The 14,063-nt window shown below is 56.6% G+C and overlaps 1 long non-coding RNA gene across 1 annotated transcript; it reads right to left on the bottom strand.

The window, feature by feature from the left end:
• Nucleotides 1–3,983: 3,983 nt before the first annotated feature.
• Nucleotides 3,984–10,035, bottom strand: LOC139044063 (uncharacterized). Its single transcript, XR_011501124.1, has 4 exons — nucleotides 9,981–10,035; nucleotides 6,299–6,697; nucleotides 4,776–5,010; nucleotides 3,984–4,488 (listed from the first exon to the last, which is right to left on the bottom strand). It is a non-coding gene; the product is annotated as an uncharacterized lncRNA (long non-coding RNA).
• Nucleotides 10,036–14,063: the final 4,028 nt, after the last annotated feature.

The following is a 14,063-nucleotide window of genomic DNA, read 5'->3' on the forward strand; positions in this document are numbered from 1 at the left end:
CGACCGGCGGCCCGGCCCGGACTCGGGCCCCGGGTCCCGTGGCGCGCGGGTCGACCAGATGTCCGCGCCGAGCGCCACATGGCTGCGGGTCGCTCCGGCTTCTCGCAGTCCCGAGGGTTCCGCGGGCACGTAGCTGCGAGACCCGGGCGGCTGCCCTCCGCCCGGCTCACGGGGCGCTCGTGTCCATCAGCTGGTCGTGCGGAAATCCCGTGGTTGGCCTCCCTCCCTCCCTCCCTCCCTCGTCCAGCCGCCACGTTTTCGGGGTTCGTGCGACTGGGATGAAATAGACCTTCCCAACGTCAATCGGAGATCATCCATCATACCTCTCGAGTCCCCAAAAGCCAAGAAACACGCCAACCAAAACGCTTTTATTATGCCAACGGTTCCCGTTTTCATTCCTATCGTTTAGGGAGGTTTGGTGGCAGCAGCGGCCGAAAGCAAAAGGAAACCCGAGGAAAGCGGCTCCATCCACCAGGGCTGTGTCTCATCGGTGCCGACGCAGGAGGGACGGGCTTCGTTCGTTCGTTCGCTGCGGCCCAAATTCCCGGGCCGCCCGAGGACCGCTCGCACCGGCCCGAGGGAGGGAGCCCCGGCAGGCAGGATGCCTCCGGGGAAATGGCCAAGTCGACCGCGCGACCCACAACCCGCCCGACTCGGGGCGAGAAGGAGCATGGAGGAGGACTCCGTCCCCTAGTCGGCAGACGGCCCCGGGACAGGGACGTTCGCCAAAACCTCCCCAAGGCCGCTTTCCGTGACCGAGTCGGCCTCCCCGCCTGTACTCGTCCCGGCCCGAGAAACGAGACGCGGGGTGGATCGGGACCAGGCCACGCACCAGGCCGGCCGGCGCGGCATCCTCCCTCCCCCGACCTGACCTGACCTGGACGAACGCCTCCCCATCGCCCGCCCCCGCGAGGCTGATCCGTCCGGCCGGTGAGGAGGCCGCTTGTCGGGCGCCACCTGCTGCCCGGCATCCTCTTATATAGTGTTCGAGGAGGTCGACCAGGTGGCCCGGCCTGGATTGGGGGGGGGGGGCGCGGGGTGCGGTGTCCCGGGCGGCGGGGGACGGGGGGGGGTAGGAGTGGAGAGGGAAAGGTGGGCGTGGAGAATGCCGGGGTCGGGGGTCGGCGCGGGGCGGGGCGGGAGTTGGGGATAGGGGAGGGGCGGGAGGCCGTCTGGACATGGAGGGTCGGAAGAGCGGTGGTGACAATGATTTTCATTATCATTTAGAAAGAAGAACGTGGACTTCTTTAGAGGAGTCCTTTGAATAGCTTCTCCATTTAGTTAACATACATCCAAATGGAGGTCGGGAAACTTGGGTCCTGTTAACATATGGATGGAAGTGGAAAGAACTATCGCGATGACCGTCCTTGTGTTTCTTTTATTTTTTCTTTCTTCCTGCTCCCCAAAGCCGCCCCCCCACCCCCGCCCCGCCCCGCCCCGCCCCGCCCCGTCCCGTCCCGTCCCGTCCATAGTTGTAGGTTCCAGTGGTAGGTCTTTCGCGTTTCTGCTATGTGGGACGCCGCCTCGGCGTGGCTTGAAGGGCGATGCTGGGTCTGGGGCTGCGCCCAGGATCCGAACCGGTGAAAACCTGGGCCGTCGAAGCCGGGGGCCGGGGTGGGGGGCGCTACTTGACCGTTCGTCCACGGGCTCGGCCCCCGGCCCCTTGTTTTCTAGGGAGAGAGACAGAGAGACCCGATCCATTTTCCCTTGGCCTCTAAAGCGTGCGTGTGGTCGAAAGGCGACAGAGAGAGGGGTTCTGGTCCAGAAAGCCCCGACTGCGCCGCCGCGGGGATCGGTCGGTTCCGCCCGAACCGTCCGAGTCGGAAAGGAACGGACAGCTTTCCTCCTTTGGGCCCCTGACTTGGGACCGACAGGGGAAGAGGAACAGGCCTCTCTCCCTCACACCCTGGCCCCTTCCTCCAGGACGCCCTCCTTCTAGTCAGCCCGCCTCTGGCTTTTCCACACGCCGACGACCGCTCGTCGGCATGGACCCACCTTCCTTGGGGGACACCACCACACGACTCTCCCACTCGTCTGCGTGCCTTTCGTTGGCGTCGCTGCCAAAGGCGAGGGGTAGGGGTGGCGGTGGCAGGGACGGCAGGGGCCCAGCGGCTCTCTGGCGGGTGAGGAAGTCTTGCTGGTTCTCCTAGGTCGGTGATCTTTCTCGATCTCCACACACATTCTTCGTTTGGGGAGCCAAGAGACGCCCTCTGAGGAATCCCTATGGCCAGGGTCGATCACTTACTCGCTCACTGCCTCGGCCTCGGCCTCGGCCTCTGTCAGTCTTGTCTCTCTCCCTCCCTCCCTCCCTCCCTCCCTCCCTCCCTCGTCGGTCTCTGTGTGTGGACGTCTAGGTGGAGGCGAGGCAGGGAGGCCACCCACCCACCTACCTCGTGGTTTACCACACGCTCTACACGGAGGTAGAATTCCCATCCCACCGAATCCATCCTTTCCACGGGGCACAAGCCAGTGGCCTTCGGGAGTCTCTCTCCCCAAGGTGGCGCATCCGTCACGGCTATCTATTTCCAGAAGGTTTCCGTTTCCATCCCCTCCCCCCGAAAGAAAAAACGGCCCCACTCCCGGATCTGCCCCACCACGATCACCACCACCACTGCCGCCGCCGCCGCCGCCGCCATCTGCTGTCGCCCTCTAGGGTTGGACCGTTCTAGCTCTCTCCTCTGTGTGGAATCGCAACGTAGGTCGCCTTGGATGTCTGGCACCTCTCACTTAGCAGAAGGTTTTGGAGGCTCAGGCTGGGCCACGCTTTGGCCCGGGTCAGTGTTCCGTTCCTCCGGACGGCTTCCTCGTTTTCCACGAGAAGGAGCCGTGAAGACGGAAAGGAAGGGCGGATGGATGGCTTTTCCCGTGCTACCGAGTCCCTCTCCCCTTTTCCCCAAAGCGTGAGGGGCGGTCGAGAGGATCGTCTCTGATGACAAAAGTCAGAGGCACCCCGGGTCAGACACCGTGCGAGGCGTTGGTGTGTTCTCGAGAGGAGAACACGTCCCCGTCAGCGTTTCCTGTCGTTCTCGTTCCGAAAGGATTCACGCGCCACCCCGTCTCCCTCAAGGTCTTAGGGCTGTCGTGCTCCGCAGCCGTCACGTGTCGTGGATCCTGGGCACCACCACGCCACCCCGCCCCCCCCCCCCCCCCGCCATAGCTGTCGATCGCTATGTGGCACGCCTACGTTTGCCCAAAAGAGCAGTCCGATGGACAGCGTGGTGCTTTTCCCAGCAGGCAGGCAGGTGAGAGTCACCCCTCTAGAAGGTTTCCAAGCCCCGTTCCATTCTCAGAGGCAGCTCCTTTGGCCATCAAGGAGGCAGGCGATGGGGGTGGGGGTGGGGATGGGGATGGGGCAGGGGCCTCTGTCCCTCTGTCGCGGTAGAAATGATTGGGAAAGGAGGGACGATGGGCGTAGGTCGACCATCCTGGGCGGTGGTGCTTTGGGAGCTTTTTCTAGAAGAAGGAGCGAACGGCGTTCCCTGGGAAGGGAGGAAACCAGAGGAGGTCCCCCTCAGACCGACCTGGCACGAGAAGGACACACACTCTCTCTCTCTCTCTCTCTCTCTCCCTTTTCTTCCTGACTTGAAATCAGGAGACAAAACTCCCCTGCCAAAGGGGCCCTCCCAAAACGGGGAGTGAGGAAGACCTCCTTCTCTTCACGGCTGAAGTTCTCCCTGCCTTTCCTGGACGGGAAGGATAGCACCTACGCCCGCTGCCGTCGGTGACTTTTAGTCCCCCTGGAGAGGAAGAAATTCTTTCCCGTGGCCGAACCCTGGCGGTTCGTTCGTGCTGCAGAGGACGTGACCCTCTCTGACACACCCAGGAACCTCCTCGCTCCGGGTCGAGGAGAGGGAGTTCTGTTCTGTGGTTTAGAATGGTGCTTAAAAAGGGATGTCGCTTACAAAGGGTCCTCGTCCCCCTTCCTAAACCTAAACGGACGGCTCGGCTCGGAGGCGTGAGATACGTTTCGCATCCTCCTCGTCGTCTTCACTCAAAGTTTTATTGGAGTTTGGAAGATTTTATTTTTTGTCTTTCCTTTTTCTCCCCAAAGCCCCCCGGTACGTAGTTGTGTGTTCTTCGCGGTGGGTCCTTCTAGCGGTGGTATGTGGGACGCCGCCTCAGCGTGGTTTGATGAGCAGTGCCGTGTCCGCGCCCGGGATCCGAACGAACCGATGAAACACTGGGCTGCCTGCAGCGGAGCGCGCGAACTTAACCACTCGGCCACGGGGCCAGCCCCTTACTGGATTTTCAAAACAACTCCGGGGGCCGGCCCGGTGGCGCGGCGGTGAAGTTCGCACGTTCTGCTCCGCCGGCCCCGGGTTCGCCGGTCCGGATCCCGGGCACAGGACCCGGCACCGCTTGGCGAGCCACGCTGTGGCAGGCGTCCCACCTGGAAAGTAGAGGGGGATGGGCACGGATGTCAGCTCAGGGCCAGTCTTCCTCGGCCGACAGAGGAGGATTGGTGGCAGATGTTCGCTCAGGGCTCATCTTCCTCAAAAATAAAATAATAAATCGATTCGATAAAATGTCAAATAACACAACCGCGGGATCACGCTTAGAGTCACCCTTGGCCCGATGATGCCACTCCCCACCCCCCCCACCCCCCTGCCCCCCACCATTTGGAGGTGCCGTCAGTGGGATTCGTTCCTGTTTGTCCATCTTTCTTCCTCTTTTTTTTTTTTTTTTTAAAGACTGGCACCCGAGCTCATTGCCAATCTTTTCTTTTCTTTTTATTCCTCCTCCTTCTTCTTCTTCTCCCCAGAGCACCCCAGTACCTAGTTCTATATTCTCTTTGAGGGTCCCTCTGGTTCTGCCGTGTGGGACGCCACCTCAGCGTGGTTTGATGAGCGGTGCCGTGTCCGAGCCCAGGATCCGAACCTTCCAAGCCCCGGGCCGCTGAAGCGGAGCGTGCAAACTCAACTGCTCGGCCACGGGGTCAGCCCCTTCCTTCCTTCCTTCCTTCCTTCCTAAGGAGGAGGAGGCAGGCACTGTGTGAAGTCGCCAGTGAGTCTGTGGAAAGAGACGGAGGATTTCCCATGGGAAGCCGGGGCGGGGGACACGGACCGATGTCGTGCGAACTTGAAGGTGAAAGATCAAAAAACCCACACACGCCTAGAGCGGCGGGTTGCCCGTTAGGAGTTTGCTTGCCGGGCCCATAACGCAGGGCTCATCGATGAGCCAAACCGTCCGTGATCCTCAAGCAGTCTAGTAGGGTTAGAGAAAGGAGGGGGGCACTCTTTCTGCCCCAGATGAGGCGAGTTTCTCAGACAGCCACCCTGCCCCAACATCTTCCCTCCCTGCCTCCCGGCCCTTGGTGGACTGCGGCCTAAGGGTGGGGGAATTGAAGAAAGCCGTTCAATGGGAAAAAGCCCGAGGCCATGGGAGAGAGCTTCCTGCACTTGAATGAAGCCCTGACGCCAGGCCCATCGGAATGAATGGGCCTGACCTCCCCTCCCCCCTCCCCCCTCCCCCCTCCCAGGCTGGCGACTCGGCAGTGGAAGGCTAGGGGTTTCTTCCGAAATGGTGAACCGGCCCCCTTGTCCACAGGAAAACCACACACGGGTACAGCCTAGGCCGGATCTCAGGCCAAGTCGTCAGGGTGGCAAGATGATGGCGGATGAGAGGAAACTTGTTCTGGGACCGCACCGCCCCCCCCCCCATCGCCTCTCTGGCTGAGAAGAGGGCTGGGGAGCGGTGAGGGTCAGGGGGAGAGTGGGGGCGGGGCCGGGACAGGGACCACCGGGCAGTAGGACGGGAGTAGCCCTGAGGCCTGCCTGCCTGCTTCCTTCCCTGCCGGCGCAGGGCTGAGAGAGGCACGGGGCACGCTGGCTCCTGCCCCTTCACTCATTCGGGAAGCCTCCTGTTGTTGCTCCTGAGGTGCCGGCTGCGGTGACAGACAGAGCAAAACTCCTCTCTCTGTCTATTTCTTCAAAGGCCCGAGTCTGAGCTACGACAGATTCCCCTGTGGCTCAACCCGCAACCTCCCATCCTGCCAGACCAGACCCCTTGTCTAAAAACCTCCACTGGAGGAGCTCTTCCACCTGACTCGGAAAGGAAACACCAGCCCCGCCTCAGCCTCACACCCACCACCACCACCACCACCCGCCCCCCCCCCGCCCCACTCTCCTCCGGACCCAGATACCTAACAGAGGGAACAAAAATCCAAAAATCCTGCTGCTCTCCTTCTACCACCTCCACTTCAGAAGAGTCAGTCTCCCCCGAACACCTCAGACTCTGTGACTTCCCGCGGCCTCCCTTTCCCCGTCCCCATTCTCTCCCCGGACGGGCCCCATCTTACACTTGAACGACAGCTCCACCGCTCGGGGCAGCTGGACACGATGTCCCAAAGTGGCCCGGACGGTAGCCTGGTCGATTCCAAAGGACCCACGCACGCAGTCGGCCATAAACGTGGTGTGGAGATCGTGGACGTTTGCGGGCCTCTGATCAAATCACTGCTCCGGGGACCCCGGCGTCTAGGACCCGTCTTCTCCGTGTTCTTCACACCGTTGCTCCTGGGCCGGTTATTCTCTTCCCTCTCACTGACCTTAACGTTTTGTCTCTGCCATTGAATTTTGACTGTGCGAATGTGACTTGCCGCTGTAGGGCTGCGTGGATCTCTCAGGCATCCTGCTGTGCCGTGCGGGGGGGGGGGGGAATCCTTGGTGGGTGGGTCGATAGACGTCCCTTTGGTTGTGCCCTGGAGGGGAGAGACAGAGGGGACGACTCAATCCACCACGAACGCTGATGTCGCTCCGATAAACCTGTAGCGGTGATTCTAGTTTATGGCCCGTGTCCTGAAAATAACTTCCCGAAGGGCCAGCCCGGCGGCACAGCGGTTAAGTTCGCACGTTCCGTTTTGTCAGCCAGGGGTTCGCAGGTTCGGATCCAGGGTGCGGACGTGGCGCCGCTTGGCGAGCCACGCTGTGGTCAGCGTCCCGCCTATCAAGGGGAGGGGGATGGGCACGGATGTTAGCTCGGGATCACTCTCCCGGGGCAAAAAGAGGAGAATTGGCAGCAGGTGTCAGCTCGGGGCTCGTCTTCCTCGAAAAATAAATTAATTAAATTAATAAAAACAACTTCCCAAACCTCTCTGATAACTTGAAGCTTTGAAGTTTTGCGAGGTGAAATCAGGTGATAAAAAAGTCCACGGACAGGGGCGGCCCCGTGGCCGAGTGGTTAAGTTCACAAGCTCCCCTTCGGCGGCCCAGGGTTTTGCCGGTTCAGATCCCGGGCACGGCACGGACACGGCACCGCTCGTCGGGCCGTGTGGAGGCGGCGTCCCACATGCCACAACTGGAAGGGCCCTCAACTAAGATAGACAACTATGTCATGGGGGGGATTGGGGGAGAAAAATCGGGAGGGGGGAAAAAAAAAACAAAAACGGAAGATTGGCAACAGGCGTTAGCTCTGTGAGGGCCGATCTTCCTCACCCAAAAACTAAAGTGAGATGAAATCAAATAAAGCGAAGGAAAAGATAAACCTATGAAATCCCATGTTTCTAAAAGTGGCCAAGTGTTTAGACATTGGCCAAGCGACGGAATGCTCATGGGAAGGACAGTTCCTAATTGCTGGCTTCTTAGTTTTCACCAAAATTAAGGTTCGTGAGGGTTAAAAAATCTACTTAACAAATGCGATGAAAGCCACTAGGCCGGCCCGGTGGCGCGCTGGTTAAGTGTGCCTGTTCCGCTTCGCCGGCCCGGGGTTCGCCAGTTCGGATCCCGGGGGTGGACGTGGCACCGCTGGGCGAGCCACGTGGTGGTAGGCGTCCCACATATGAAATAGAGGAAGATGGGCACGGAGGTGAGCTCAGGGCCAGCCTTCCTCGGCAAAAAGAGGAGGATTGGCAGCAGTTAGCTCAGGGCTCATCGTCCTCAAAACAAAACAAAACAAAACAAAAAGCCACTAAAAGTGAATATGGGAAACATCTTTGTGTTCAAGGAAAGTGAGATGGCTGCCTTCAGGCAAGAGGGCCTAAAAAGTAAAGATCGTTTTGTCTGTGAAAAGGTGATCAAAGTTTCACGGGGAAAATAATCTGAGAAAAAGGCCTGTTCGTGGTCAAGTGGCCTAAAATTGGAACGAGTGGACAGATAGAAATGGCGAGCGATAGGATCTATGGGAGTCTATGAGGAAGCCATTGGGTGTCGGCCTAATTCGGCCTGACAGTGTTTTTCGAAAAGGGCCTGACGTGGCCGTCGAGCACGCATCGCATCGTAGATCCGCTTTACACATTTCCTACGGCAAGAACCAATGCCCTTAAGGGAAAGGAGCAGCTTCCCCGTGCTCGGGCCTTTCCTTAAGGAGAGGCATCTTTCCTTAGGCTAGGAGCGGATGGTTGCGCTCACCTTTGACCATCCGGCTCCCCTGTGACCACCCAGGCCCAGACAACAGACCTGCCACCCAGCAGTGTCTGTCGATCGCTGTGCCGACAGAGCAGTCTCGCGACTATCATCCAAGGGACCTTTCGATCCTATGTGAAACGTCCTCTCTGGGGGTCTAGAAGCACTCTGTACACCCCACTTCCCGGGCACCCTCTCTTCCTTCGGGAAGAAAGGCCCCGGGCCACAGTCCTCACATTTTAGCTCAGAATAAACGCACCCCGATTTTCACGGATAGATTGGTTCCGGATTATTTCCGTCGACAGAATGGAATCAAGTCAATGAGTTTCAAGATCGGAGGGAAGCTGATGCAAAATCAGAATTTGTTTTTCTCACTCCCGAAAGGATACTTTTCTCTAACTTCTAGTCTCCTCCTGATAAAGACATTGGAAAAGGTTTCTCTTGACCTCTGAGGGAATCGACACCAAAGACAGAGATCCTCCATTTTGTCAGAATGATTTCCTAGGCCTCCAATGGAGGAGGCCTCCCTCGGACGGGAGCTCAGCTTTTGTTTTGCAACAGTTTTCCTCTCTCTGCTTGCCTTTAACATCTCCTTTCCCGTTCTTCTTTTTTGGAAGGGAAATACGTGCACCGCTGGGGAAAAAAAAAAAAAAAAGAATTTTCTAAATGACCAAAGAAGATCTACGACTGTTGTTATTTTGGTTTCACGGAGCAGTTCCACGTCCACATTTACTCCATTTTAAACACCCACACACACTCACAGCACGGCGCTGTGAGGATGTCCCGGGGAACTCGATTTGTGGAGGGAATGGCTGTGAGGTCTCTGCCCCCCAACCCCCACCATTTGGGTGCTTCTGCTTGTTGATGAGGACGGGAAGCCCTGCTGAAATCCATATTCTTATCACCACACGTGCATCTGCACCCATGCTCCCCCCCGTGTGTCGTCTTTGGGCTTTGCTGTGGCCCCGTGCGGAGGGAGACCTGTTTTGTGTTGTAAACTTTTCCGCGGCCAAGCGGCTCGGTCCTTTCCTCTACGACTTGTGGGCTCTGTCTGTCCGTCTGCCTTAGAGAGACCCTCTGGGCCGGAAGTGACAGGCTGCACACAATTCCTGACAGACTGCGGACAATTCCTCCGTCGTCACGGTCCTTCTCTGATGACGTGCATGGTTTCGGTTTGACAGCGACCCCCACCCCCCACCCCGCCGTGATTTTCTAAGTCCTCCCGGGAGCCCGGGAAGTGCTCGGGCCGCTCCGGGAAGCGGGGGCCGGCAGCCCCGGCCTGCCCCGTGGCATCTCCGGGGACTTTTCCACCTCTGTCCGCGTCAGCCAGCCGGCAGCCCCGCGCCCGGCCCGGCCCAGAAGTCACGTGGGGAGTCTGTCCCCTTCCTGGCAAGCCCACCCACCCCACCCCCCTCCCCGCCGATTTTCCAACACCTCCTTCTGCGCCCAGGGTTGCCCTGTGCTGCCTGGGAGCTCCGAGGTGGACACCCTGGGGCCTCACGTGGTGACCTCCCGCCCGCCCCAAGCGGGCCCAGAGAGAAAGAGAGAGAGAGAGAGAGACAGAGAGAGACAGAGACAGAGACAGAGACAGAGAGAGACAGAGACAGAGACAGAGACAGAGACAGAGACAGAGAGAGACCTGACCCGGCGGTGGGCTCAGGCTGTGCACTCTCGCTGGCTGGTGACCCGGTTCCCTCCCGCTGACCCCTCCGCGCCGGTCGTTGGGCGCCATCTGGCGGCCGCTTTTACAGAGTGGCCCTCCTCCGGAGCCCCGGCGACATGAGCAAGGGATGGGACTCGCAGGACGTCTGTGTGGTTTCCAGTGTGGGGCTGTGTGGAACAGAGCTGCTAAGAACATTCATGCCCCGGATTCTGTGTGAATGAACAGGAACGTGGCCGCAGCCCCCACCCCGCCCCCCGCCCCAGCCCCCGGGAGTGGTGGGAGTGGTGCCCTCCAGACCACCCTCGGGTTGGATGCCTCCCTCCCTGGAAGGACTCACGGGACTCCACAAAAGCTGACTTCCTGGAGGTCCAGCGGAGACCCCCAAGGCCCAAGGCCCCCCCCCCCCACCCACCCACCACAGATCACTGTGGAAGCCTTAATGACCCAAGGCTCCAGCTACATACAGACGCTCTTAGGAGGCAAGATACACCAAAGGCTTATGTAGGTTGCCACTTTCGGTGGTTGTTTCCGCGGCGTGTCAGTTTTGGAACCCGCCACGCCCTTTTTCACAGAGGCCATACCGTTTCCCTTCACCACCAGTGAGGCGTGAGTGACTGACTTGGCTTCTCCGCGACCTGACTAGCAGTTTGATCCTGTTCCGGTATTTGGAAGAAGGCAGTCTCACCCATGTGTCCCCACAATGTCTCCCTCTAATTTTCTCACTTGCTTTTCCAGGGAACAGCTCACATCTTTTCATGCGCTTATCGGTCATCCATGCGTACCTCCTCCACCCCAGGTGAAAGTGCCTGCTCTGTCTATTGGTCTTCCATTCTTTTTGTATTTTTCAGTGTTGATTTCCCCCGGGTCTCCACTCCATTGTGGGTTTTGTTTTTTGTTTTTTGTTTTTTGTTTTTTTTTTTTGCTTAAAGATTGTCACCTGAGCTAGGCACTGTTGCGCTGCTTCCTCAGTTTCAGAGGGTACCTTTTTCAGGGTTGCTTTTTGACCGGGTCTCCTCGCCATTGTATTTTTTTATTTTATTTTTTTTGCTTAAAGATTGCCACCTGAGCTAGCCTCTGTTGCCCATCTTCTTCGGTTTCAGAGGGTAGATTTCTCAGTGTTGCTTTTTCGCCAGCTCTCCACGCCCTTGCGTCTTTTTTTTTTCTGCTTGAAGGCTGCAACCTGAGCTAGCTTCTTTTGCCCATGTTCGTCAGTTTCAGAGGGTGGATTTCTCCGTGTTGCTTTTTCCCCAGGTCTCCACACCCTTGTGTGTTTCTTTGGCTTAACGATTGCCACCTGAGGTAGCCTCTGTTGCCCATCTTCGTCCGTTTCAGAGGGTGGATTTCTCAGTGTTGCCTTTTCCCCAGCTCCCCACGCCCTTGTGTGTTTCTTTTGCTTAAAGATTGTCACCTGAGCTAGGCACTGTTGCCCTGCTTCCTCAGTTTCAGAGGGTACCTTTTTCAGGGTTGCTTTTTGACCGGGTCTCCTCGCCATTGTATTTTTTTATTTTATTCTTTTTGCTTAAAGATTGCCACCTGAGCTAGCCTCTGTTGCGCTTCTTTCTCAGTTCTAGAGGGTAGATTTCTCCGTGTTGCTTTTTCCCCAGGTCTCCACGCACTTCCTTTTATTTTTCCTTAAAAATTGCCACCTGAGCTAGCCTCTGTTGTCCATCTTCGTCGGTTTCAGAGGGTAGATTTCTCACTGTTGCTTTTTTTGCCAGGTCTGCACGCCCTTGTGTTTTTCTTCTGCTTAAAGGTTGCAACCTGAGCTAGCTTCTTTTGCCCATGTTCCTCAGTTTCAGAGGGTGGATTTCTCCGTGTTGCTTTTTCCCCAGGCCTCCACGCCCTTGTGTGTTTCTTTTGCTTAACGATTGCCACCTGAGCTAGCCTCTGTTGCCCATCTTCGTCCTTTTCAGAGGGTGGATTTCTCAGTGTTGCCTTTTCCCCAGCTCCCCACGCCCTTGTGTGTTTCTTTTGCTTAAAGATTGCCACCTGAAGCCAGCCTCTCTTGCCCATCTTCCTCAGTTTCAGAGGGTAGATATTTCAGGGTTGCTTTTTCCCCAGGGCTCCACGCCTTTGTGCTTTGTTTTTGCTTAAGGATTGCCACCTGAGGTAGCCTCTCTTGCCCATCTTCCTCAGTTTCAGAGGGTGGATTTCTCCGTGTTGCTGTTTCCCCAGGTCTCCACGCCCTTGTGTGTTTCTTTTGCTTAAAGATTGCCACCTGAGCTAGCCTCTGTTGCCCATCTTCGTCCGTTTCAGAGGCTGGATTTCTCAGTGTTGCCTTTTCGCCAGCTCCCCACGCCCTTGTGTGTTTCTTTTGCTTAAAGATTGTCACCTGAGCTAGGCACTGTTGCCCTGCTTCCTCAGTTTCAGAGGGTACCTTTTTCAGGGTTGCTTTTTGACCGGGTCTCCTCGCCATTGTATTTTTTTATTTTATTTTTTTTGCTTAAAGATTGCCACCTGAGCTAGCCTCTGTTGCGCTTCTTTCTCAGTTCTAGAGGGTAGATTTCTCCGTGTTGCTTTTTCCCCAGGTCTCCACGCACTTCCTTTTATTTTTCCTTAAAAATTGCCACCTGAGCTAGCCTCTGTTGTCCATCTTCGTCGGTTTCAGAGGGTAGATTTCTCACTGTTGCTTTTTTGCCAGGTCTGCACGCCCTTGTGTTTTTCTTCTGCTTAAAGGTTGCAACCTGAGCTAGCTTCTTTTGCCCATGTTCCTCAGTTTCAGAGGGTGGATTTCTCCGTGTTGCTTTTTCCCCAGGCCTCCACGCCCTTGTGTGTTTCTTTTGCTTAACGATTGCCACCTGAGGTAGCCTCTGTTGCCCATCTTCGTCCGTTTCAGAGGGTGGATTTCTCAGTGTTGCCTTTTCCCCAGCTCCCCACGCCCTTGTGTGTTTCTTTTGCTTAAAGATTGCCACCTGAAGCCAGCCTCTCTTGCCCATCTTCCTCAGTTTCAGAGGGTAGATATTTCAGGGTTGCTTTTTCCCCAGGTCCCCACGCCTTTGTGTTTTGTTTTTGCTTAACGATTGCCACCTGAGCTAGCCTCTCTTGCCCATGTTCCTCAGTTTCAGAGGGTAGATATTTCAGGGTTGCTTTGTCCCCAGGGCTCCACGCCTTTGTGCTTTGTTTTTGCTTAAGGATTGCCACCTGAGGTAGCCTCTCTTGCCCATCTTCCTCAGTTTCAGAGGGTGGATTTCTCCGTGTTGCTTTTTCCCCAGGTCTCCACGCCCCTGTGTGTTTCTTTTGCTTAAAGATTGCCACCTGAGCTAGCCTCTGTTGCCCATCTTCGTCCGTTTCAGAGGCTGGATTTCTCAGTGTTGCCTTTTCGCCAGCTCCCCACGCCCTTGTGTGTTTCTTTTGCTTAAAGATTGTCACCTGAGCTAGGCACTGTTGCCCTGCTTCCTCAGTTTCAGAGGGTACCTTTTTCAGGGTTGCTTTTTCACCGGGTCTCCTCGCCATTGTATTTTTTTATCTTATTTTTTTTGCTTAAAGATTGCCACCTGAGCTAGCCTCTGTTGCGCTTCTTTCTCAGTTCTAGAGGGTAGATTTCTCCGTGTTGCTTTTTCCCCAGGTCTCCACGCACTTCCTTTTATTTTTCCTTAAAAATTGCCACCTGAGCTAGCCTCTGTTGTCCATCTTCGTCGGTTTCAGAGGGTAGATTTCTCACTGTTGCTTTTTTGCCAGGTCTGCACGCCCTTGTGTTTTTCTTCTGCTTAAAGGTTGCAACCTGAGCTAGCTTCTTTTGCCCATGTCCCTCAGTTTCAGAGGGTGGATTTCTCCGTGTTGCTTTTTCCCCAGGCCTCCACGCCCTTGTGTGTTTCTTTTGCTTAACGATTGCCACCTGAGGTAGCCTCTGTTGCCCATCTTCGTCCGTTTCAGAGGGTGGATTTCTCAGTGTTGCCTTTTCCCCAGCTCCCCACGCCCTTGTGTGTTTCTTTTGCTTAAAGATTGCCACCTGAAGCCAGCCTCTCTTGCCCATCTTCCTCAGTTTCAGAGGGTAGATATTTCAGGGTTGCTTTTTCCCCAGGTCTCCACGCCTTTGTGTTTTGTTTTTGCTTAACGATTGCCAC

Source organism: Equus asinus, unplaced genomic scaffold (assembly GCF_041296235.1).
Source record: "Equus asinus isolate D_3611 breed Donkey unplaced genomic scaffold, EquAss-T2T_v2 contig_57, whole genome shotgun sequence".
Classification (NCBI taxonomy): Eukaryota; Metazoa; Chordata; class Mammalia; order Perissodactyla; family Equidae; genus Equus; species Equus asinus.